This window comes from Hyla sarda, unplaced genomic scaffold (assembly GCF_029499605.1).
Source record: "Hyla sarda isolate aHylSar1 unplaced genomic scaffold, aHylSar1.hap1 scaffold_1350, whole genome shotgun sequence".
Taxonomy (NCBI): domain Eukaryota; kingdom Metazoa; phylum Chordata; class Amphibia; order Anura; family Hylidae; genus Hyla; species Hyla sarda.
In genome coordinates, this window is record NW_026607977.1 from 47,753 (window position 1) to 71,578 (window position 23,826).

General features: G+C 46.1%; 10 non-coding genes across 10 annotated transcripts; all 10 read left to right on the top strand.

Moving 5' to 3' along the window:
* The first annotated feature begins 1,280 nt into the window (after window positions 1-1,280).
* On the top strand, window positions 1,281-1,471 carry LOC130305964 (U2 spliceosomal RNA). The gene has a single exon (XR_008855372.1). It is a non-coding gene; the product is annotated as a U2 spliceosomal RNA (small nuclear RNA).
* Window positions 1,472-3,568: 2,097 nt separating this feature from the next.
* Window positions 3,569-3,759, top strand: LOC130305965 (U2 spliceosomal RNA). The gene has a single exon (XR_008855373.1). It is a non-coding gene; the product is annotated as a U2 spliceosomal RNA (small nuclear RNA).
* Window positions 3,760-5,856: 2,097 nt separating this feature from the next.
* Window positions 5,857-6,047, top strand: LOC130305966 (U2 spliceosomal RNA). Its single transcript, XR_008855374.1, has one exon. It is a non-coding gene; the product is annotated as a U2 spliceosomal RNA (small nuclear RNA).
* Window positions 6,048-8,136: 2,089 nt separating this feature from the next.
* Window positions 8,137-8,327, top strand: LOC130305980 (U2 spliceosomal RNA). Its single transcript, XR_008855388.1, has one exon. It is a non-coding gene; the product is annotated as a U2 spliceosomal RNA (small nuclear RNA).
* Window positions 8,328-10,427: 2,100 nt separating this feature from the next.
* LOC130305967 (U2 spliceosomal RNA) lies at window positions 10,428-10,618 on the top strand. Its single transcript, XR_008855375.1, has one exon. It is a non-coding gene; the product is annotated as a U2 spliceosomal RNA (small nuclear RNA).
* A 2,097-nt stretch (window positions 10,619-12,715) lies between these two features.
* On the top strand, window positions 12,716-12,906 carry LOC130305968 (U2 spliceosomal RNA). The gene has a single exon (XR_008855376.1). It is a non-coding gene; the product is annotated as a U2 spliceosomal RNA (small nuclear RNA).
* Window positions 12,907-15,005: 2,099 nt separating this feature from the next.
* Window positions 15,006-15,196, top strand: LOC130305969 (U2 spliceosomal RNA). Its single transcript, XR_008855377.1, has one exon. It is a non-coding gene; the product is annotated as a U2 spliceosomal RNA (small nuclear RNA).
* Window positions 15,197-17,280: 2,084 nt separating this feature from the next.
* Window positions 17,281-17,471, top strand: LOC130305981 (U2 spliceosomal RNA). The gene has a single exon (XR_008855389.1). It is a non-coding gene; the product is annotated as a U2 spliceosomal RNA (small nuclear RNA).
* A 2,102-nt stretch (window positions 17,472-19,573) lies between these two features.
* Window positions 19,574-19,764, top strand: LOC130305970 (U2 spliceosomal RNA). Its single transcript, XR_008855378.1, has one exon. It is a non-coding gene; the product is annotated as a U2 spliceosomal RNA (small nuclear RNA).
* A 2,091-nt stretch (window positions 19,765-21,855) lies between these two features.
* LOC130305973 (U2 spliceosomal RNA) lies at window positions 21,856-22,046 on the top strand. The gene has a single exon (XR_008855380.1). It is a non-coding gene; the product is annotated as a U2 spliceosomal RNA (small nuclear RNA).
* Window positions 22,047-23,826: the final 1,780 nt, after the last annotated feature.

The following is a 23,826-nucleotide window of genomic DNA, read 5'->3' on the forward strand; positions in this document are numbered from 1 at the left end:
ACAGTCGCTTTTTATGTATTCAGCACCTATGTATAATGTTGTAAAAATGCTCTAGAAGCTAAAGTCGCAGAAATGTCACACATATTTGGCCTGCAACTTTCTGTGCGACAAATTCAGACAGGAAAAATCAGTATAAATCCTTAGAAAATTATCCCCCAGTGTCTCCATCTGCTGGCGGTATTGAATAAGCATTGCTGCACTGATGGGGTATGCATTAGACGAAAAAAAAGAAGAAAAAGAAGAATAATACGCCCAGAAAAGAGGCGAAAAGGAGAAAAATGTAAAAAAACTTGAAAAAAAAGTAAGAGGAAGAGAAGGGAAAAAAAGGTGGAAATGGGTTTAAAAGTGATTTCGGCGGAGAAATATATATATATATATATATATATATATATATATATATATATATATGCGCACACACACACATAGATATAAACGTATTCTCCGTTGAGATATTGCAGCCGCTGCTGTGTCCAGGCCCAGGAGCCTTAGCACTGTGCTGTGATGTCACTCAATACCACTGACATCACTAGGTGTAAACAACATCTCTCCTTTGCTGTGTATGTGACTATGGAGCTGTTTGGTGATGTCGTCTATTACGGCCTTCATAGAAGCAACAGGAGATTGTTGCATCCATCTTGAACCCTCAGAACTACAGTGCTATGATGTCACTCACTTCCACAGGCCTTGCAGAGTGTAAACAACAACAACCCAGCTTTGTTGTGTATGTAACCAAAGGGATTTGTGATGTCACCTAGAACCTTCACAGCAGCGACAGCTTTATGAGGAGCATCAGCACTGCTCTGCCTGAGCAGAACCATCACCGCCATAGGTTGTCAAATAACCCGGATTTAACCCACACAGGTAAGTCCAATGGGGTGCAGGCATGTCCTCTATGCTTACAGCTTCCCGTGGGTGTTGGTTTGATACCGTTTGGGGACAGCCAAGGAGGCATCTGCAGGCAACAAAGGTAGGTGTGTGCTTGTGTGTGTGTTTCCTATGCAGATCCTAAGCCCAGTGTCACATGCAAGTAGGAGGAGTAAGAAGGGTTCCTGGCAAATCCGGGTTATGGATTGCATTTAAAAAGGCCCCGTGGGAGTGCAATGGGCCCCTGTCTTGCTGCTTAGCAATAATGGTATGGGTTTAGGTTCTGCTGTGTGTACTGGTGGTTGACTGCCCCCCAGCCCAGAGTGTGCATGGAAAATTGTCTGGCAGCCTCCCTGACAGCAAGCAGTGATAGTGCCCATGAAGGGGACCTTGTTGGGCCCGCCCCTTTCACGGTTATCGCTTCTCGGCCTTTTGGCTAAGATCAAGTGTAGTATCTGTTCTTATCAGTTTAATATCTGATACGTCCCCTATCTGGGGACCATATATTAAATGGATTTTTGAGAACGGGGGCCGATTTCGAAGCTTGCTTCCGTCGCCCTATGCATTGACCCGATATGGCAGTATCTTCGGGTACAGTGCACCACCCCCTTACAGGGTTAAAAAGAAAGATTCCTACTTTCATTGCTACCTGCTTGCTGGCTAGCCAGCTAGCCAGCCCTGTGGGCCTTGCTGCTGCTGCAGCCAAAAAACAAAAGGTGGTGCTGCTGCTGCTTCTGCTGCTTCTGCTTCTGCTTGTGTCTGGCCCCTGTTGGAGCGTCCAGGCACAGGACTTCTGCTGCTGCTGACTAAATGGCCTCCTTAATTGGATCATTTGAGTAGCCAGCACACCTGTGCAGGTAGGGCATGACATGATAGGCAGCTGCCTTGATAGCGGGTGGGTGCTGAATGTTCCTAATTGACAAAATAAGATTAATGCTTATGAAGAAATATAAAATCTCATCCCTTCCCCAATATCGCGCCACACCCCTACCCCTTAATTCCCTGGTTGAACGTGATGGACATATGTCTTTTTTCGACCGTACTAACTATGTAACTATGTAACATAACATGGGGGGGGGGGGGGGGGGGGTCTCCTGGCTGTTCACACAGGTGTGTCATTGCTGTACATTGACCATGCATTGCTTCTGTGGTATTGCAAAGGCAAAGACAAATGCTTCCAGCCATCCATTGCACTAATGGATTGGTCATCAGCTGGCTGTCTATGTCCCGCATCAATATAGACCAAAGTACAGAGGGTTAGGCTATGCTATTGTGCACCTACCTGATGCATCAGAAGGTGCGAGGCCCTTGCTAAATTCTGTGCACAGACTTTGAGATCTATGCTTTAGACTGTATCTAAACCTGCTCCAACATGGACTGACATTCTGGCCTACTTTCAGCCGATGCGACTTGTCTGTCGCTGAACAGTCGCTTTTTATGTATTCAGCACCTATGTATAATGTTGTAAAAATGCTCTAGAAGCTAAAGTCGCAGAAATGTCACACATATTTGGCCTGCAACTTTCTGTGCGACAAATTCAGACAGGAAAAATCAGTATAAATCCTTAGAAAATTATCCCCCAGTGTCTCCATCTGCTGGCGGTATTGAATAAGCATTGCTGCACTGATGGGGTATGCATTAGACGAAAAAAAAGAAGAAAAAGAAGAATAATACGCCCAGAAAAGAGGCGAAAAGGAGAAAAACGTAAAAAAACGTGAAAAAAAAGTAAGAGGAAGAGAAGGGAAAAAAAGGTGGAAATGGGTTTAAAAGTGATTTCGGCGGAGAAATATATATATATATATATATATATATATATATATATATATATATATGCGCACACACACACATAGATATAAACGTATTCTCCGTTGAGATATTGCAGCCGCTGCTGTGTCCAGGCCCAGGAGCCTTAGCACTGTGCTGTGATGTCACTCAATACCACTGACATCACTAGGTGTAAACAACATCTCTCCTTTGCTGTGTATGTGACTATGGAGCTGTTTGGTGATGTCGTCTATTACGGCCTTCATAGAAGCAACAGGAGATTGTTGCATCCATCTTGAACCCTCAGAACTACAGTGCTATGATGTCACTCACTTCCACAGGCCTTGCAGAGTGTAAACAACAACAACCCAGCTTTGTTGTGTATGTAACCAAAGGGATTTGTGATGTCACCTAGAACCTTCACAGCAGCGACAGCTTTATGAGGAGCATCAGCACTGCTCTGCCTGAGCAGAACCATCACCGCCAGAGGTTGTCAAATAACCCGGATTTAACCCACACAGGTAAGTCCAATGGGGTGCAGGCATGTCCTCTATGCTTACAGCTTCCCGTGGGTGTTGGTTTGATACCGTTTGGGGACAGCCAAGGAGGCATCTGCAGGCAACAAAGGTAGGTGTGTGCTTGTGTGTGTGTTTCCTATGCAGATCCTAAGCCCAGTGTCACATGCAAGTAGGAGGAGTAAGAAGGGTTCCTGGCAAATCCGGGTTATGGATTGCATTTAAAAAGGCCCCGTGGGAGTGCAATGGGCCCCTGTCTTGCTGCTTAGCAATAATGGTATGGGTTTAGGTTCTGCTGTGTGTACTGGTGGTTGACTGCCCCCCAGCCCAGAGTGTGCATGGAAAATTGTCTGGCAGCCTCCCTGACAGCAAGCAGTGATAGTGCCCATGAAGGGGACCTTGTTGGGCCCGCCCCTTTCACGGTTATCGCTTCTCGGCCTTTTGGCTAAGATCAAGTGTAGTATCTGTTCTTATCAGTTTAATATCTGATACGTCCCCTATCTGGGGACCATATATTAAATGGATTTTTGAGAACGGGGGCCGATTTCGAAGCTTGCTTCCGTCGCCCTATGCATTGACCCGATATGGCAGTATCTTCGGGTACAGTGCACCACCCCCTTACAGGGTTAAAAAGAAAGATTCCTACTTTCATTGCTACCTGCTTGCTGGCTAGCCAGCTAGCCAGCCCTGTGGGCCTTGCTGCTGCTGCAGCCAAAAAACAAAAGGTGGTGCTGCTGCTGCTTCTGCTGCTTCTGCTTCTGCTTGTGTCTGGCCCCTGTTGGAGCGTCCAGGCACAGGACTTCTGCTGCTGCTGACTAAATGGCCTCCTTAATTGGATCATTTGAGTAGCCAGCACACCTGTGCAGGTAGGGCATGACATGATAGGCAGCTGCCTTGATAGCGGGTGGGTGCTGAATGTTCCTAATTGACAAAATAAGATTAATGCTTATGAAGAAATATAAAATCTCATCCCTTCCCCAATATCGCGCCACACCCCTACCCCTTAATTCCCTGGTTGAACGTGATGGACATATGTCTTTTTTCGACCGTACTAACTATGTAACTATGTAACATAACATGGGGGGGGGGGGGGGGGGTCTCCTGGCTGTTCACACAGGTGTGTCATTGCTGTACATTGACCATGCATTGCTTCTGTGGTATTGCAAAGGCAAAGACAAATGCTTCCAGCCATCCATTGCACTAATGGATTGGTCATCAGCTGGCTGTCTATGTCCCGCATCAATATAGACCAAAGTACAGAGGGTTAGGCTATGCTATTGTGCACCTACCTGATGCATCAGAAGGTGCGAGGCCCTTGCTAAATTCTGTGCACAGACTTTGAGATCTATGCTTTAGACTGTATCTAAACCTGCTCCAACATGGACTGACATTCTGGCCTACTTTCAGCCGATGCGACTTGTCTGTCGCTGAACAGTCGCTTTTTATGTATTCAGCACCTATGTATAATGTTGTAAAAATGCTCTAGAAGCTAAAGTCGCAGAAATGTCACACATATTTGGCCTGCAACTTTCTGTGCGACAAATTCAGACAGGAAAAATCAGTATAAATCCTTAGAAAATTATCCCCCAGTGTCTCCATCTGCTGGCGGTATTGAATAAGCATTGCTGCACTGATGGGGTATGCATTAGACGAAAAAAAAGAAGAAAAAGAAGAATAATACGCCCAGAAAAGAGGCGAAAAGGAGAAAAACGTAAAAAAACGTGAAAAAAAAGTAAGAGGAAGAGAAGGGAAAAAAAGGTGGAAATGGGTTTAAAAGTGATTTCGGCGGAGAAATATATATATATATATATATATATATATATATATATATATATATATATGCGCACACACACACATAGATATAAACGTATTCTCCGTTGAGATATTGCAGCCGCTGCTGTGTCCAGGCCCAGGAGCCTTAGCACTGTGCTGTGATGTCACTCAATACCACTGACATCACTAGGTGTAAACAACATCTCTCCTTTGCTGTGTATGTGACTATGGAGCTGTTTGGTGATGTCGTCTATTACGGCCTTCATAGAAGCAACAGGAGATTGTTGCATCCATCTTGAACCCTCAGAACTACAGTGCTATGATGTCACTCACTTCCACAGGCCTTGCAGAGTGTAAACAACAACAACCCAGCTTTGTTGTGTATGTAACCATAGGGATTTGTGATGTCACCTAGAACCTTCACAGCAGCGACAGCTTTATGAGGAGCATCAGCACTGCTCTGCCTGAGCAGAACCATCACCGCCATAGGTTGTCAAATAACCCGGATTTAACCCACACAGGTAAGTCCAATGGGGTGCAGGCATGTCCTCTATGCTTACAGCTTCCCGTGGGTGTTGGTTTGATACCGTTTGGGGACAGCCAAGGAGGCATCTGCAGGCAACAAAGGTAGGTGTGTGCTTGTGTGTGTGTTTCCTATGCAGATCCTAAGCCCAGTGTCACATGCAAGTAGGAGGAGTAAGAAGGGTTCCTGGCAAATCCGGGTTATGGATTGCATTTAAAAAGGCCCCGTGGGAGTGCAATGGGCCCCTGTCTTGCTGCTTAGCAATAATGGTATGGGTTTAGGTTCTGCTGTGTGTACTGGTGGTTGACTGCCCCCCAGCCCAGAGTGTGCATGGAAAATTGTCTGGCAGCCTCCCTGACAGCAAGCAGTGATAGTGCCCATGAAGGGGACCTTGTTGGGCCCGCCCCTTTCACGGTTATCGCTTCTCGGCCTTTTGGCTAAGATCAAGTGTAGTATCTGTTCTTATCAGTTTAATATCTGATACGTCCCCTATCTGGGGACCATATATTAAATGGATTTTTGAGAACGGGGGCCGATTTCGAAGCTTGCTTCCGTCGCCCTATGCATTGACCCGATATGGCAGTATCTTCGGGTACAGTGCACCACCCCCTTACAGGGTTAAAAAGAAAGATTCCTACTTTCATTGCTACCTGCTTGCTGGCTAGCCAGCTAGCCAGCCCTGTGGGCCTTGCTGCTGCTGCAGCCAAAAAACAAAAGGTGGTGCTGCTGCTGCTTCTGCTGCTTCTGCTTCTGCTTGTGTCTGGCCCCTGTTGGAGCGTCCAGGCACAGGACTTCTGCTGCTGCTGACTAAATGGCCTCCTTAATTGGATCATTTGAGTAGCCAGCACACCTGTGCAGGTAGGGCATGACATGATAGGCAGCTGCCTTGATAGCGGGTGGGTGCTGAATGTTCCTAATTGACAAAATAAGATTAATGCTTATGAAGAAATATAAAATCTCATCCCTTCCCCAATATCGCGCCACACCCCTACCCCTTAATTCCCTGGTTGAACGTGATGGACATATGTCTTTTTTCGACCGTACTAACTATGTAACTATGTAACATAACATGGGGGGGGGGGGGGTCTCCTGGCTGTTCACACAGGTGTGTCATTGCTGTACATTGACCATGCATTGCTTCTGTGGTATTGCAAAGGCAAAGACAAATGCTTCCAGCCATCCATTGCACTAATGGATTGGTCATCAGCTGGCTGTCTATGTCCCGCATCAATATAGACCAAAGTACAGAGGGTTAGGCTATGCTATTGTGCACCTACCTGATGCATCAGAAGGTGCGAGGCCCTTGCTAAATTCTGTGCACAGACTTTGAGATCTATGCTTTAGACTGTATCTAAACCTGCTCCAACATGGACTGACATTCTGGCCTACTTTCAGCCGATGCGACTTGTCTGTCGCTGAACAGTCGCTTTTTATGTATTCAGCACCTATGTATAATGTTGTAAAAATGCTCTAGAAGCTAAAGTCGCAGAAATGTCACACATATTTGGCCTGCAACTTTCTGTGCGACAAATTCAGACAGGAAAAATCAGTATAAATCCTTAGAAAATTATCCCCCAGTGTCTCCATCTGCTGGCGGTATTGAATAAGCATTGCTGCACTGATGGGGTATGCATTAGACGAAAAAAAAGAAGAAAAAGAAGAATAATACGCCCAGAAAAGAGGCGAAAAGGAGAAAAACGTAAAAAAACTTGAAAAAAAAGTAAGAGGAAGAGAAGGGAAAAAAAGGTGGAAATGGGTTTAAAAGTGATTTCGGCGGAGAAAAATATATATATATATATATATATATATATATATATATATATATGCGCACACACACACATAGATATAAACGTATTCTCCTTTGAGATATTGCAGCCGCTGCTGTGTCCAGGCCCAGGAGCCTTAGCACTGTGCTGTGATGTCACTCAATACCACTGACATCACTAGGTGTAAACAACATCTCTCCTTTGCTGTGTATGTGACTATGGAGCTGTTTGGTGATGTCGTCTATTACGGCCTTCATAGAAGCAACAGGAGATTGTTGCATCCATCTTGAACCCTCAGAACTACAGTGCTATGATGTCACTCACTTCCACAGGCCTTGCAGAGTGTAAACAACAACAACCCAGCTTTGTTGTGTATGTAACCAAAGGGATTTGTGATGTCACCTAGAACCTTCACAGCAGCGACAGCTTTATGAGGAGCATCAGCACTGCTCTGCCTGAGCAGAACCATCACCGCCATAGGTTGTCAAATAACCCGGATTTAACCCACACAGGTAAGTCCAATGGGGTGCAGGCATGTCCTCTATGCTTACAGCTTCCCGTGGGTGTTGGTTTGATACCGTTTGGGGACAGCCAAGGAGGCATCTGCAGGCAACAAAGGTAGGTGTGTGCTTGTGTGTGTGTTTCCTATGCAGATCCTAAGCCCAGTGTCACATGCAAGTAGGAGGAGTAAGAAGGGTTCCTGGCAAATCCGGGTTATGGATTGCATTTAAAAAGGCCCCGTGGGAGTGCAATGGGCCCCTGTCTTGCTGCTTAGCAATAATGGTATGGGTTTAGGTTCTGCTGTGTGTACTGGTGGTTGACTGCCCCCCAGCCCAGAGTGTGCATGGAAAATTGTCTGGCAGCCTCCCTGACAGCAAGCAGTGATAGTGCCCATGAAGGGGACCTTGTTGGGCCCGCCCCTTTCACGGTTATCGCTTCTCGGCCTTTTGGCTAAGATCAAGTGTAGTATCTGTTCTTATCAGTTTAATATCTGATACGTCCCCTATCTGGGGACCATATATTAAATGGATTTTTGAGAACGGGGGCCGATTTCGAAGCTTGCTTCCGTCGCCCTATGCATTGACCTGATATGGCAGTATCTTCGGGTACAGTGCACCACCCCCTTACAGGGTTAAAAAGAAAGATTCCTACTTTCATTGCTACCTGCTTGCTGGCTAGCCAGCTAGCCAGCCCTGTGGGCCTTGCTGCTGCTGCAGCCAAAAAACAAAAGGTGGTGCTGCTGCTGCTTCTGCTGCTTCTGCTTCTGCTTGTGTCTGGCCCCTGTTGGAGCGTCCAGGCACAGGACTTCTGCTGCTGCTGACTAAATGGCCTCCTTAATTGGATCATTTGAGTAGCCAGCACACCTGTGCAGGTAGGGCATGACATGATAGGCAGCTGCCTTGATAGCGGGTGGGTGCTGAATGTTCCTAATTGACAAAATAAGATTAATGCTTATGAAGAAATATAAAATCTCATCCCTTCCCCAATATCGCGCCACACCCCTACCCCTTAATTCCCTGGTTGAACGTGATGGACATATGTCTTTTTTCGACCGTACTAACTATGTAACTATGTAACATAACATGGGGGGGGGGGGGGGGGGGTCTCCTGGCTGTTCACACAGGTGTGTCATTGCTGTACATTGACCATGCATTGCTTCTGTGGTATTGCAAAGGCAAAGACAAATGCTTCCAGCCATCCATTGCACTAATGGATTGGTCATCAGCTGGCTGTCTATGTCCCGCATCAATATAGACCAAAGTACAGAGGGTTAGGCTATGCTATTGTGCACCTACCTGATGCATCAGAAGGTGCGAGGCCCTTGCTAAATTCTGTGCACAGACTTTGAGATCTATGCTTTAGACTGTATCTAAACCTGCTCCAACATGGACTGACATTCTGGCCTACTTTCAGCCGATGCGACTTGTCTGTCGCTGAACAGTCGCTTTTTATGTATTCAGCACCTATGTATAATGTTGTAAAAATGCTCTAGAAGCTAAAGTCGCAGAAATGTCACACATATTTGGCCTGCAACTTTCTGTGCGACAAATTCAGACAGGAAAAATCAGTATAAATCCTTAGAAAATTATCCCCCAGTGTCTCCATCTGCTGGCGGTATTGAATAAGCATTGCTGCACTGATGGGGTATGCATTAGACGAAAAAAAAGAAGAAAAAGAAGAATAATACGCCCAGAAAAGAGGCGAAAAGGAGAAAAACGTAAAAAAACGTGAAAAAAAAGTAAGAGGAAGAGAAGGGAAAAAAAGGTGGAAATGGGTTTAAAAGTGATTTCGGCGGAGAAATATATATATATATATATATATATATATATATATATATATATATATATATGCGCACACACACACATAGATATAAACGTATTCTCCGTTGAGATATTGCAGCCGCTGCTGTGTCCAGGCCCAGGAGCCTTAGCACTGTGCTGTGATGTCACTCAATACCACTGACATCACTAGGTGTAAACAACATCTCTCCTTTGCTGTGTATGTGACTATGGAGCTGTTTGGTGATGTCGTCTATTACGGCCTTCATAGAAGCAACAGGAGATTGTTGCATCCATCTTGAACCCTCAGAACTACAGTGCTATGATGTCACTCACTTCCACAGGCCTTGCAGAGTGTAAACAACAACAACCCAGCTTTGTTGTGTATGTAACCATAGGGATTTGTGATGTCACCTAGAACCTTCACAGCAGCGACAGCTTTATGAGGAGCATCAGCACTGCTCTGCCTGAGCAGAACCATCACCGCCATAGGTTGTCAAATAACCCGGATTTAACCCACACAGGTAAGTCCAATGGGGTGCAGGCATGTCCTCTATGCTTACAGCTTCCCGTGGGTGTTGGTTTGATACCGTTTGGGGACAGCCAAGGAGGCATCTGCAGGCAACAAAGGTAGGTGTGTGCTTGTGTGTGTGTTTCCTATGCAGATCCTAAGCCCAGTGTCACATGCAAGTAGGAGGAGTAAGAAGGGTTCCTGGCAAATCCGGGTTATGGATTGCATTTAAAAAGGCCCCGTGGGAGTGCAATGGGCCCCTGTCTTGCTGCTTAGCAATAATGGTATGGGTTTAGGTTCTGCTGTGTGTACTGGTGGTTGACTGCCCCCCAGCCCAGAGTGTGCATGGAAAATTGTCTGGCAGCCTCCCTGACAGCAAGCAGTGATAGTGCCCATGAAGGGGACCTTGTTGGGCCCGCCCCTTTCACGGTTATCGCTTCTCGGCCTTTTGGCTAAGATCAAGTGTAGTATCTGTTCTTATCAGTTTAATATCTGATACGTCCCCTATCTGGGGACCATATATTAAATGGATTTTTGAGAACGGGGGCCGATTTCGAAGCTTGCTTCCGTCGCCCTATGCATTGACCCGATATGGCAGTATCTTCGGGTACAGTGCACCACCCCCTTACAGGGTTAAAAAGAAAGATTCCTACTTTCATTGCTACCTGCTTGCTGGCTAGCCAGCTAGCCAGCCCTGTGGGCCTTGCTGCTGCTGCAGCCAAAAAACAAAAGGTGGTGCTGCTGCTGCTTCTGCTGCTTCTGCTTCTGCTTGTGTCTGGCCCCTGTTGGAGCGTCCAGGCACAGGACTTCTGCTGCTGCTGACTAAATGGCCTCCTTAATTGGATCATTTGAGTAGCCAGCACACCTGTGCAGGTAGGGCATGACATGATAGGCAGCTGCCTTGATAGCGGGTGGGTGCTGAATGTTCCTAATTGACAAAATAAGATTAATGCTTATGAAGAAATATAAAATCTCATCCCTTCCCCAATATCGCGCCACACCCCTACCCCTTAATTCCCTGGTTGAACGTGATGGACATATGTCTTTTTTCGACCGTACTAACTATGTAACTATGTAACATAACATGGGGGGGGGGGGGGGGGGGTCTCCTGGCTGTTCACACAGGTGTGTCATTGCTGTACATTGACCATGCATTGCTTCTGTGGTATTGCAAAGGCAAAGACAAATGCTTCCAGCCATCCATTGCACTAATGGATTGGTCATCAGCTGGCTGTCTATGTCCCGCATCAATATAGACCAAAGTACAGAGGGTTAGGCTATGCTATTGTGCACCTACCTGATGCATCAGAAGGTGCGAGGCCCTTGCTAAATTCTGTGCACAGACTTTGAGATCTATGCTTTAGACTGTATCTAAACCTGCTCCAACATGGACTGACATTCTGGCCTACTTTCAGCCGATGCGACTTGTCTGTCGCTGAACAGTCGCTTTTTATGTATTCAGCACCTATGTATAATGTTGTAAAAATGCTCTAGAAGCTAAAGTCGCAGAAATGTCACACATATTTGGCCTGCAACTTTCTGTGCGACAAATTCAGACAGGAAAAATCAGTATAAATCCTTAGAAAATTATCCCCCAGTGTCTCCATCTGCTGGCGGTATTGAATAAGCATTGCTGCACTGATGGGGTATGCATTAGACGAAAAAAAAGAAGAAAAAGAAGAATAATACGCCCAGAAAAGAGGCGAAAAGGAGAAAAACGTAAAAAAACGTGAAAAAAAAGTAAGAGGAAGAGAAGGGAAAAAAAGGTGGAAATGGGTTTAAAAGTGATTTCGGCGGAGAATATATATATATATATATATATATATATATATATATATATATATATATGCGCACACACACACATAGATATAAACGTATTCTCCGTTGAGATATTGCAGCCGCTGCTGTGTCCAGGCCCAGGAGCCTTAGCACTGTGCTGTGATGTCACTCAATACCACTGACATCACTAGGTGTAAACAACATCTCTCCTTTGCTGTGTATGTGACTATGGAGCTGTTTGGTGATGTCGTCTATTACGGCCTTCATAGAAGCAACAGGAGATTGTTGCATCCATCTTGAACCCTCAGAACTACAGTGCTATGATGTCACTCACTTCCACAGGCCTTGCAGAGTGTAAACAACAACAACCCAGCTTTGTTGTGTATGTAACCAAAGGGATTTGTGATGTCACCTAGAACCTTCACAGCAGCGACAGCTTTATGAGGAGCATCAGCACTGCTCTGCCTGAGCAGAACCATCACCGCCAGAGGTTGTCAAATAACCCGGATTTAACCCACACAGGTAAGTCCAATGGGGTGCAGGCATGTCCTCTATGCTTACAGCTTCCCGTGGGTGTTGGTTTGATACCGTTTGGGGACAGCCAAGGAGGCATCTGCAGGCAACAAAGGTAGGTGTGTGCTTGTGTGTGTGTTTCCTATGCAGATCCTAAGCCCAGTGTCACATGCAAGTAGGAGGAGTAAGAAGGGTTCCTGGCAAATCCGGGTTATGGATTGCATTTAAAAAGGCCCCGTGGGAGTGCAATGGGCCCCTGTCTTGCTGCTTAGCAATAATGGTATGGGTTTAGGTTCTGCTGTGTGTACTGGTGGTTGACTGCCCCCCAGCCCAGAGTGTGCATGGAAAATTGTCTGGCAGCCTCCCTGACAGCAAGCAGTGATAGTGCCCATGAAGGGGACCTTGTTGGGCCCGCCCCTTTCACGGTTATCGCTTCTCGGCCTTTTGGCTAAGATCAAGTGTAGTATCTGTTCTTATCAGTTTAATATCTGATACGTCCCCTATCTGGGGACCATATATTAAATGGATTTTTGAGAACGGGGGCCGATTTCGAAGCTTGCTTCCGTCGCCCTATGCATTGACCCGATATGGCAGTATCTTCGGGTACAGTGCACCACCCCCTTACAGGGTTAAAAAGAAAGATTCCTACTTTCATTGCTACCTGCTTGCTGGCTAGCCAGCTAGCCAGCCCTGTGGGCCTTGCTGCTGCTGCAGCCAAAAAACAAAAGGTGGTGCTGCTGCTGCTTCTGCTGCTTCTGCTTCTGCTTGTGTCTGGCCCCTGTTGGAGCGTCCAGGCACAGGACTTCTGCTGCTGCTGACTAAATGGCCTCCTTAATTGGATCATTTGAGTAGCCAGCACACCTGTGCAGGTAGGGCATGACATGATAGGCAGCTGCCTTGATAGCGGGTGGGTGCTGAATGTTCCTAATTGACAAAATAAGATTAATGCTTATGAAGAAATATAAAATCTCATCCCTTCCCCAATATCGCGCCACACCCCTACCCCTTAATTCCCTGGTTGAACGTGATGGACATATGTCTTTTTTCGACCGTACTAACTATGTAACTATGTAACATAACATGGGGGGGGGGGGGGGGGGTCTCCTGGCTGTTCACACAGGTGTGTCATTGCTGTACATTGACCATGCATTGCTTCTGTGGTATTGCAAAGGCAAAGACAAATGCTTCCAGCCATCCATTGCACTAATGGATTGGTCATCAGCTGGCTGTCTATGTCCCGCATCAATATAGACCAAAGTACAGAGGGTTAGGCTATGCTATTGTGCACCTACCTGATGCATCAGAAGGTGCGAGGCCCTTGCTAAATTCTGTGCACAGACTTTGAGATCTATGCTTTAGACTGTATCTAAACCTGCTCCAACATGGACTGACATTCTGGCCTACTTTCAGCCGATGCGACTTGTCTGTCGCTGAACAGTCGCTTTTTATGTATTCAGCACCTATGTATAATGTTGTAAAAATGCTCTAGAAGCTAAAGTCGCAGAAATGTCACACATATTTGGCCTGCAACTTTCTGTGCGACAAATTCAGACAGGAAAAATCAGTATAAATCCTTAGAAAATTATCCCCCAGTGTCTCCATCTGCTGGCGGTATTGAATAAGCATTGCTGCACTGATGGGGTATGCATTAGACGAAAAAAAAGAAGAAAAAGAAGAATAATACGCCCAGAAAAGAGGCGAAAAGGAGAAAAACGTAAAAAAACGTGAAAAAAAAGTAAGAGGAAGAGAAGGGAAAAAAAGGTGGAAATGGGTTTAAAAGTGATTTCGGCGGAGAAATATATATATATATATATATATATATATATATATATATATATATATATATGCGCACACACACACATAGATATAAACGTATTCTCCGTTGAGATATTGCAGCCGCTGCTGTGTCCAGGCCCAGGAGCCTTAGCACTGTGCTGTGATGTCACTCAATACCACTGACATCACTAGGTGTAAACAACATCTCTCCTTTGCTGTGTATGTGACTATGGAGCTGTTTGGTGATGTCGTCTATTACGGCCTTCATAGAAGCAACAGGAGATTGTTGCATCCATCTTGAACCCTCAGAACTACAGTGCTATGATGTCACTCACTTCCACAGGCCTTGCAGAGTGTAAACAACAACAACCCAGCTTTGTTGTGTATGTAACCATAGGGATTTGTGATGTCACCTAGAACCTTCACAGCAGCGACAGCTTTATGAGGAGCATCAGCACTGCTCTGCCTGAGCAGAACCATCACCGCCATAGGTTGTCAAATAACCCGGATTTAACCCACACAGGTAAGTCCAATGGGGTGCAGGCATGTCCTCTATGCTTACAGCTTCCCGTGGGTGTTGGTTTGATACCGTTTGGGGACAGCCAAGGAGGCATCTGCAGGCAACAAAGGTAGGTGTGTGCTTGTGTGTGTGTTTCCTATGCAGATCCTAAGCCCAGTGTCACATGCAAGTAGGAGGAGTAAGAAGGGTTCCTGGCAAATCCGGGTTATGGATTGCATTTAAAAAGGCCCCGTGGGAGTGCAATGGGCCCCTGTCTTGCTGCTTAGCAATAATGGTATGGGTTTAGGTTCTGCTGTGTGTACTGGTGGTTGACTGCCCCCCAGCCCAGAGTGTGCATGGAAAATTGTCTGGCAGCCTCCCTGACAGCAAGCAGTGATAGTGCCCATGAAGGGGACCTTGTTGGGCCCGCCCCTTTCACGGTTATCGCTTCTCGGCCTTTTGGCTAAGATCAAGTGTAGTATCTGTTCTTATCAGTTTAATATCTGATACGTCCCCTATCTGGGGACCATATATTAAATGGATTTTTGAGAACGGGGGCCGATTTCGAAGCTTGCTTCCGTCGCCCTATGCATTGACCCGATATGGCAGTATCTTCGGGTACAGTGCACCACCCCCTTACAGGGTTAAAAAGAAAGATTCCTACTTTCATTGCTACCTGCTTGCTGGCTAGCCAGCTAGCCAGCCCTGTGGGCCTTGCTGCTGCTGCAGCCAAAAAACAAAAGGTGGTGCTGCTGCTGCTTCTGCTGCTTCTGCTTCTGCTTGTGTCTGGCCCCTGTTGGAGCGTCCAGGCACAGGACTTCTGCTGCTGCTGACTAAATGGCCTCCTTAATTGGATCATTTGAGTAGCCAGCACACCTGTGCAGGTAGGGCATGACATGATAGGCAGCTGCCTTGATAGCGGGTGGGTGCTGAATGTTCCTAATTGACAAAATAAGATTAATGCTTATGAAGAAATATAAAATCTCATCCCTTCCCCAATATCGCGCCACACCCCTACCCCTTAATTCCCTGGTTGAACGTGATGGACATATGTCTTTTTTCGACCGTACTAACTATGTAACTATGTAACATAACATGGGGGGGGGGGGGGTCTCCTGGCTGTTCACACAGGTGTGTCATTGCTGTACATTGACCATGCATTGCTTCTGTGGTATTGCAAAGGCAAAGACAAATGCTTCCAGCCATCCATTGCACTAATGGATTGGTCATCAGCTGGCTGTCTATGTCCCGCATCAATATAGACCAAAGTACAGAGGGTTAGGCTATGCTATTGTGCACCTACCTGATGCATCAGAAGGTGCGAGGCCCTTGCTAAATTCTGTGCACAGACTTTGAGATCTATGCTTTAGACTGTATCTAAACCTGCTCCAACATGGACTGACATTCTGGCCTACTTTCAGCCGATGCGACTTGTCTGTCGCTGAACAGTCGCTTTTTATGTATTCAGCACCTATGTATAATGTTGTAAAAATGCTCTAGAAGCTAAAGTCGCAGAAATGTCACACATATTTGGCCTGCAACTTTCTGTGCGACAAATTCAGACAGGAAAAATCAGTATAAATCCTTAGAAAATTATCCCCCAGTGTCTCCATCTGCTGGCGGTATTGAATAAGCATTGCTGCACTGATGGGGTATGCATTAGACGAAAAAAAAGAAGAAAAAGAAGAATAATACGCCCAGAAAAGAGGCGAAAAGGAGAAAAACGTAAAAAAACTTGAAAAAAAAGTAAGAGGAAGAGAAGGGAAAAAAAGGTGGAAATGGGTTTAAAAGTGATTTCGGCGGAGAAATATATATATATATATATATATATATATATATATATATATATGCGCACACACACACATAGATATAAACGTATTCTCCGTTGAGATATTGCAGCCGCTGCTGTGTCCAGGCCCAGGAGCCTTAGCACTGTGCTGTGATGTCACTCAATACCACTGACATCACTAGGTGTAAACAACATCTCTCCTTTGCTGTGTATGTGACTATGGAGCTGTTTGGTGATGTCGTCTATTACGGCCTTCATAGAAGCAACAGGAGATTGTTGCATCCATCTTGAACCCTCAGAACTACAGTGCTATGATGTCACTCACTTCCACAGGCCTTGCAGAGTGTAAACAACAACCCAGCTTTGTTGTGTATGTAACCAAAGGGATTTGTGATGTCACCTAGAACCTTCACAGCAGCGACAGCTTTATGAGGAGCATCAGCACTGCTCTGCCTGAGCAGAACCATCACCGCCATAGGTTGTCAAATAACCCGGATTTAACCCACACAGGTAAGTCCAATGGGGTGCAGGCATGTCCTCTATGCTTACAGCTTCCCGTGGGTGTTGGTTTGATACCGTTTGGGGACAGCCAAGGAGGCATCTGCAGGCAACAAAGGTAGGTGTGTGCTTGTGTGTGTGTTTCCTATGCAGATCCTAAGCCCAGTGTCACATGCAAGTAGGAGGAGTAAGAAGGGTTCCTGGCAAATCCGGGTTATGGATTGCATTTAAAAAGGCCCCGTGGGAGTGCAATGGGCCCCTGTCTTGCTGCTTAGCAATAATGGTATGGGTTTAGGTTCTGCTGTGTGTACTGGTGGTTGACTGCCCCCCAGCCCAGAGTGTGCATGGAAAATTGTCTGGCAGCCTCCCTGACAGCAAGCAGTGATAGTGCCCATGAAGGGGACCTTGTTGGGCCCGCCCCTTTCACGGTTATCGCTTCTCGGCCTTTTGGCTAAGATCAAGTGTAGTATCTGTTCTTATCAGTTTAATATCTGATACGTCCCCTATCTGGGGACCATATATTAAATGGATTTTTGAGAACGGGGGCCGATTTCGAAGCTTGCTTCCGTCGCCCTATGCATTGACCTGATATGGCAGTATCTTCGGGTACAGTGCACCACCCCCTTACAGGGTTAAAAAGAAAGATTCCTACTTTCATTGCTACCTGCTTGCTGGCTAGCCAGCTAGCCAGCCCTGTGGGCCTTGCTGCTGCTGCAGCCAAAAAACAAAAGGTGGTGCTGCTGCTGCTTCTGCTGCTTCTGCTTCTGCTTGTGTCTGGCCCCTGTTGGAGCGTCCAGGCACAGGACTTCTGCTGCTGCTGACTAAATGGCCTCCTTAATTGGATCATTTGAGTAGCCAGCACACCTGTGCAGGTAGGGCATGACATGATAGGCAGCTGCCTTGATAGCGGGTGGGTGCTGAATGTTCCTAATTGACAAAATAAGATTAATGCTTATGAAGAAATATAAAATCTCATCCCTTCCCCAATATCGCGCCACACCCCTACCCCTTAATTCCCTGGTTGAACGTGATGGACATATGTCTTTTTTCGACCGTACTAACTATGTAACTATGTAACATAACATGGGGGGGGGGGGGGGGGTCTCCTGGCTGTTCACACAGGTGTGTCATTGCTGTACATTGACCATGCATTGCTTCTGTGGTATTGCAAAGGCAAAGACAAATGCTTCCAGCCATCCATTGCACTAATGGATTGGTCATCAGCTGGCTGTCTATGTCCCGCATCAATATAGACCAAAGTACAGAGGGTTAGGCTATGCTATTGTGCACCTACCTGATGCATCAGAAGGTGCGAGGCCCTTGCTAAATTCTGTGCACAGACTTTGAGATCTATGCTTTAGACTGTATCTAAACCTGCTCCAACATGGACTGACATTCTGGCCTACTTTCAGCCGATGCGACTTGTCTGTCGCTGAACAGTCGCTTTTTATGTATTCAGCACCTATGTATAATGTTGTAAAAATGCTCTAGAAGCTAAAGTCGCAGAAATGTCACACATATTTGGCCTGCAACTTTCTGTGCGACAAATTCAGACAGGAAAAATCAGTATAAATCCTTAGAAAATTATCCCCCAGTGTCTCCATCTGCTGGCGGTATTGAATAAGCATTGCTGCACTGATGGGGTATGCATTAGACGAAAAAAAAGAAGAAAAAGAAGAATAATACGCCCAGAAAAGAGGCGAAAAGGAGAAAAACGTAAAAAAACGTGAAAAAAAAGTAAGAGGAAGAGAAGGGAAAAAAAGGTGGAAATGGGTTTAAAAGTGATTTCGGCGGAGAAATATATATATATATATATATATATATATATATATATATATATATATGCGCACACACACACATAGATATAAACGTATTCTCCGTTGAGATATTGCAGCCGCTGCTGTGTCCAGGCCCAGGAGCCTTAGCACTGTGCTGTGATGTCACTCAATACCACTGACATCACTAGGTGTAAACAACATCTCTCCTTTGCTGTGTATGTGACTATGGAGCTGTTTGGTGATGTCGTCTATTACGGCCTTCATAGAAGCAACAGGAGATTGTTGCATCCATCTTGAACCCTCAGAACTACAGTGCTATGATGTCACTCACTTCCACAGGCCTTGCAGAGTGTAAACAACAACAACCCAGCTTTGTTGTGTATGTAACCATAGGGATTTGTGATGTCACCTAGAACCTTCACAGCAGCGACAGCTTTATGAGGAGCATCAGCACTGCTCTGCCTGAGCAGAACCATCACCGCCATAGGTTGTCAAATAACCCGGATTTAACCCACACAGGTAAGTCCAATGGGGTGCAGGCATGTCCTCTATGCTTACAGCTTCCCGTGGGTGTTGGTTTGATACCGTTTGGGGACAGCCAAGGAGGCATCTGCAGGCAACAAAGGTAGGTGTGTGCTTGTGTGTGTGTTTCCTATGCAGATCCTAAGCCCAGTGTCACATGCAAGTAGGAGGAGTAAGAAGGGTTCCTGGCAAATCCGGGTTATGGATTGCATTTAAAAAGGCCCCGTGGGAGTGCAATGGGCCCCTGTCTTGCTGCTTAGCAATAATGGTATGGGTTTAGGTTCTGCTGTGTGTACTGGTGGTTGACTGCCCCCCAGCCCAGAGTGTGCATGGAAAATTGTCTGGCAGCCTGGCAGCCTCCCTGACAGCAAGCAGTGATAGTGCCCATGAAGGGGACCTTGTTGGGCCCGCCCCTTTCACGGTTATCGCTTCTCGGCCTTTTGGCTAAGATCAAGTGTAGTATCTGTTCTTATCAGTTTAATATCTGATACGTCCCCTATCTGGGGACCATATATTAAATGGATTTTTGAGAACGGGGGCCGATTTCGAAGCTTGCTTCCGTCGCCCTATGCATTGACCCGATATGGCAGTATCTTCGGGTACAGTGCACCACCCCCTTACAGGGTTAAAAAGAAAGATTCCTACTTTCATTGCTACCTGCTTGCTGGCTAGCCAGCTAGCCAGCCCTGTGGGCCTTGCTGCTGCTGCAGCCAAAAAACAAAAGGTGGTGCTGCTGCTGCTTCTGCTGCTTCTGCTTCTGCTTGTGTCTGGCCCCTGTTGTGGAGCGTCCAGGCACAGGACTTCTGCTGCTGCTGACTAAATGGCCTCCTTAATTGGATCATTTGAGTAGCCAGCACACCTGTGCAGGTAGGGCATGACATGATAGGCAGCTGCCTTGATAGCGGGTGGGTGCTGAATGTTCCTAATTGACAAAATAAGATTAATGCTTATGAAGAAATATAAAATCTCATCCCTTCCCCAATATCGCGCCACACCCCTACCCCTTAATTCCCTGGTTGAACGTGATGGACATATGTCTTTTTTCGACCGTACTAACTATGTAACTATGTAACATAACATGGGGGGGGGGGGGGGGGGGTCTCCTGGCTGTTCACACAGGTGTGTCATTGCTGTACATTGACCATGCATTGCTTCTGTGGTATTGCAAAGGCAAAGACAAATGCTTCCAGCCATCCATTGCACTAATGGATTGGTCATCAGCTGGCTGTCTATGTCCCGCATCAATATAGACCAAAGTACAGAGGGTTAGGCTATGCTATTGTGCACCTACCTGATGCATCAGAAGGTGCGAGGCCCTTGCTAAATTCTGTGCACAGACTTTGAGATCTATGCTTTAGACTGTATCTAAACCTGCTCCAACATGGACTGACATTCTGGCCTACTTTCAGCCGATGCGACTTGTCTGTCGCTGAACAGTCGCTTTTTATGTATTCAGCACCTATGTATAATGTTGTAAAAATGCTCTAGAAGCTAAAGTCGCAGAAATGTCACACATATTTGGCCTGCAACTTTCTGTGCGACAAATTCAGACAGGAAAAATCAGTATAAATCCTTAGAAAATTATCCCCCAGTGTCTCCATCTGCTGGCGGTATTGAATAAGCATTGCTGCACTGATGGGGTATGCATTAGACGAAAAAAAAGAAGAAAAAGAAGAATAATACGCCCAGAAAAGAGGCGAAAAGGAGAAAAACGTAAAAAAACGTGAAAAAAAAGTAAGAGGAAGAGAAGGGAAAAAAAGGTGGAAATGGGTTTAAAAGTGATTTCGGCGGAGAAATATATATATATATATATATATATATATATATATATATATATATATGCGCACACACACACATAGATATAAACGTATTCTCCGTTGAGATATTGCAGCCGCTGCTGTGTCCAGGCCCAGGAGCCTTAGCACTGTGCTGTGATGTCACTCAATACCACTGACATCACTAGGTGTAAACAACATCTCTCCTTTGCTGTGTATGTGACTATGGAGCTGATGTCGTCTATTACGGCCTTCATAGAAGCAACAGGAGATTGTTGCATCCATCTTGAACCCTCAGAACTACAGTGCTATGATGTCACTCACTTCCACAGGCCTTGCAGAGTGTAAACAACAACAACCCAGCTTTGTTGTGTATGTAACCAAAGGGATTTGTGATGTCACCTAGAACCTTCACAGCAGCGACAGCTTTATGAGGAGCATCAGCACTGCTCTGCCTGAGCAGAACCATCACCGCCATAGGTTGTCAAATAACCCGGATTTAACCCACACAGGTAAGTCCAATGGGGTGCAGGCATGTCCTCTATGCTTACAGCTTCCCGTGGGTGTTGGTTTGATACCGTTTGGGGACAGCCAAGGAGGCATCTGCAGGCAACAAAGGTAGGTGTGTGCTTGTGTGTGTGTTTCCTATGCAGATCCTAAGCCCAGTGTCACATGCAAGTAGGAGGAGTAAGAAGGGTTCCTGGCAAATCCGGGTTATGGATTGCATTTAAAAAGGCCCCGTGGGAGTGCAATGGGCCCCTGTCTTGCTGCTTAGCAATAATGGTATGGGTTTAGGTTCTGCTGTGTGTACTGGTGGTTGACTGCCCCCCAGCCCAGAGTGTGCATGGAAAATTGTCTGGCAGCCTCCCTGACAGCAAGCAGTGATAGTGCCCATGAAGGGGACCTTGTTGGGCCCGCCCCTTTCACGGTTATCGCTTCTCGGCCTTTTGGCTAAGATCAAGTGTAGTATCTGTTCTTATCAGTTTAATATCTGATACGTCCCCTATCTGGGGACCATATATTAAATGGATTTTTGAGAACGGGGGCCGATTTCGAAGCTTGCTTCCGTCGCCCTATGCATTGACCCGATATGGCAGTATCTTCGGGTACAGTGCACCACCCCCTTACAGGGTTAAAAAGAAAGATTCCTACTTTCATTGCTACCTGCTTGCTGGCTAGCCAGCTAGCCAGCCCTGTGGGCCTTGCTGCTGCTGCAGCCAAAAAACAAAAGGTGGTGCTGCTGCTGCTTCTGCTGCTTCTGCTTCTGCTTGTGTCTGGCCCCTGTTGGAGCGTCCAGGCACAGGACTTCTGCTGCTGCTGACTAAATGGCCTCCTTAATTGGATCATTTGAGTAGCCAGCACACCTGTGCAGGTAGGGCATGACATGATAGGCAGCTGCCTTGATAGCGGGTGGGTGCTGAATGTTCCTAATTGACAAAATAAGATTAATGCTTATGAAGAAATATAAAATCTCATCCCTTCCCCAATATCGCGCCACACCCCTACCCCTTAATTCCCTGGTTGAACGTGATGGACATATGTCTTTTTTCGACCGTACTAACTATGTAACTATGTAACATAACATGGGGGGGGGGGGGGGGGGGTCTCCTGGCTGTTCACACAGGTGTGTCATTGCTGTACATTGACCATGCATTGCTTCTGTGGTATTGCAAAGGCAAAGACAAATGCTTCCAGCCATCCATTGCACTAATGGATTGGTCATCAGCTGGCTGTCTATGTCCCGCATCAATATAGACCAAAGTACAGAGGGTTAGGCTATGCTATTGTGCACCTACCTGATGCATCAGAAGGTGCGAGGCCCTTGCTAAATTCTGTGCACAGACTTTGAGATCTATGCTTTAGACTGTATCTAAACCTGCTCCAACATGGACTGACATTCTGGCCTACTTTCAGCCGATGCGACTTGTCTGTCGCTGAACAGTCGCTTTTTATGTATTCAGCACCTATGTATAATGTTGTAAAAATGCTCTAGAAGCTAAAGTCGCAGAAATGTCACACATATTTGGCCTGCAACTTTCTGTGCGACAAATTCAGACAGGAAAAATCAGTATAAATCCTTAGAAAATTATCCCCCAGTGTCTCCATCTGCTGGCGGTATTGAATAAGCATTGCTGCACTGATGGGGTATGCATTAGACGAAAAAAAAGAAGAAAAAGAAGAATAATACGCCCAGAAAAGAGGCGAAAAGGAGAAAAACGTAAAAAAACGTGAAAAAAAAGTAAGAGGAAGAGAAGGGAAAAAAAGGTGGAAATGGGTTTAAAAGTGATTTCGGCGGAGAAATATATATATATATATATATATATATATATATATATATATGCGCACACACACACATAGATATAAACGTATTCTCCGTTGAGATATTGCAGCCGCTGCTGTGTCCAGGCCCAGGAGCCTTAGCACTGTGCTGTGATGTCACTCAATACCACTGACATCACTAGGTGTAAACAACATCTCTCCTTTGCTGTGTATGTGACTATGGAGCTGTTTGGTGATGTCGTCTATTACGGCCTTCATAGAAGCAACAGGAGATTGTTGCATCCATCTTGAACCCTCAGAACTACAGTGCTATGATGTCACTCACTTCCACAGGCCTTGCAGAGTGTAAACAACAACAACCCAGCTTTGTTGTGTATGTAACCAAAGGGATTTGTGATGTCACCTAGAACCTTCACAGCAGCGACAGCTTTATGAGGAGCATCAGCACTGCTCTGCCTGAGCAGAACCATCACCGCCATAGGTTGTCAAATAACCCGGATTTAACCCACACAGGTAAGTCCAATGGGGTGCAGGCATGTCCTCTATGCTTACAGCTTCCCGTGGGTGTTGGTTTGATACCGTTTGGGGACAGCCAAGGAGGCATCTGCAGGCAACAAAGGTA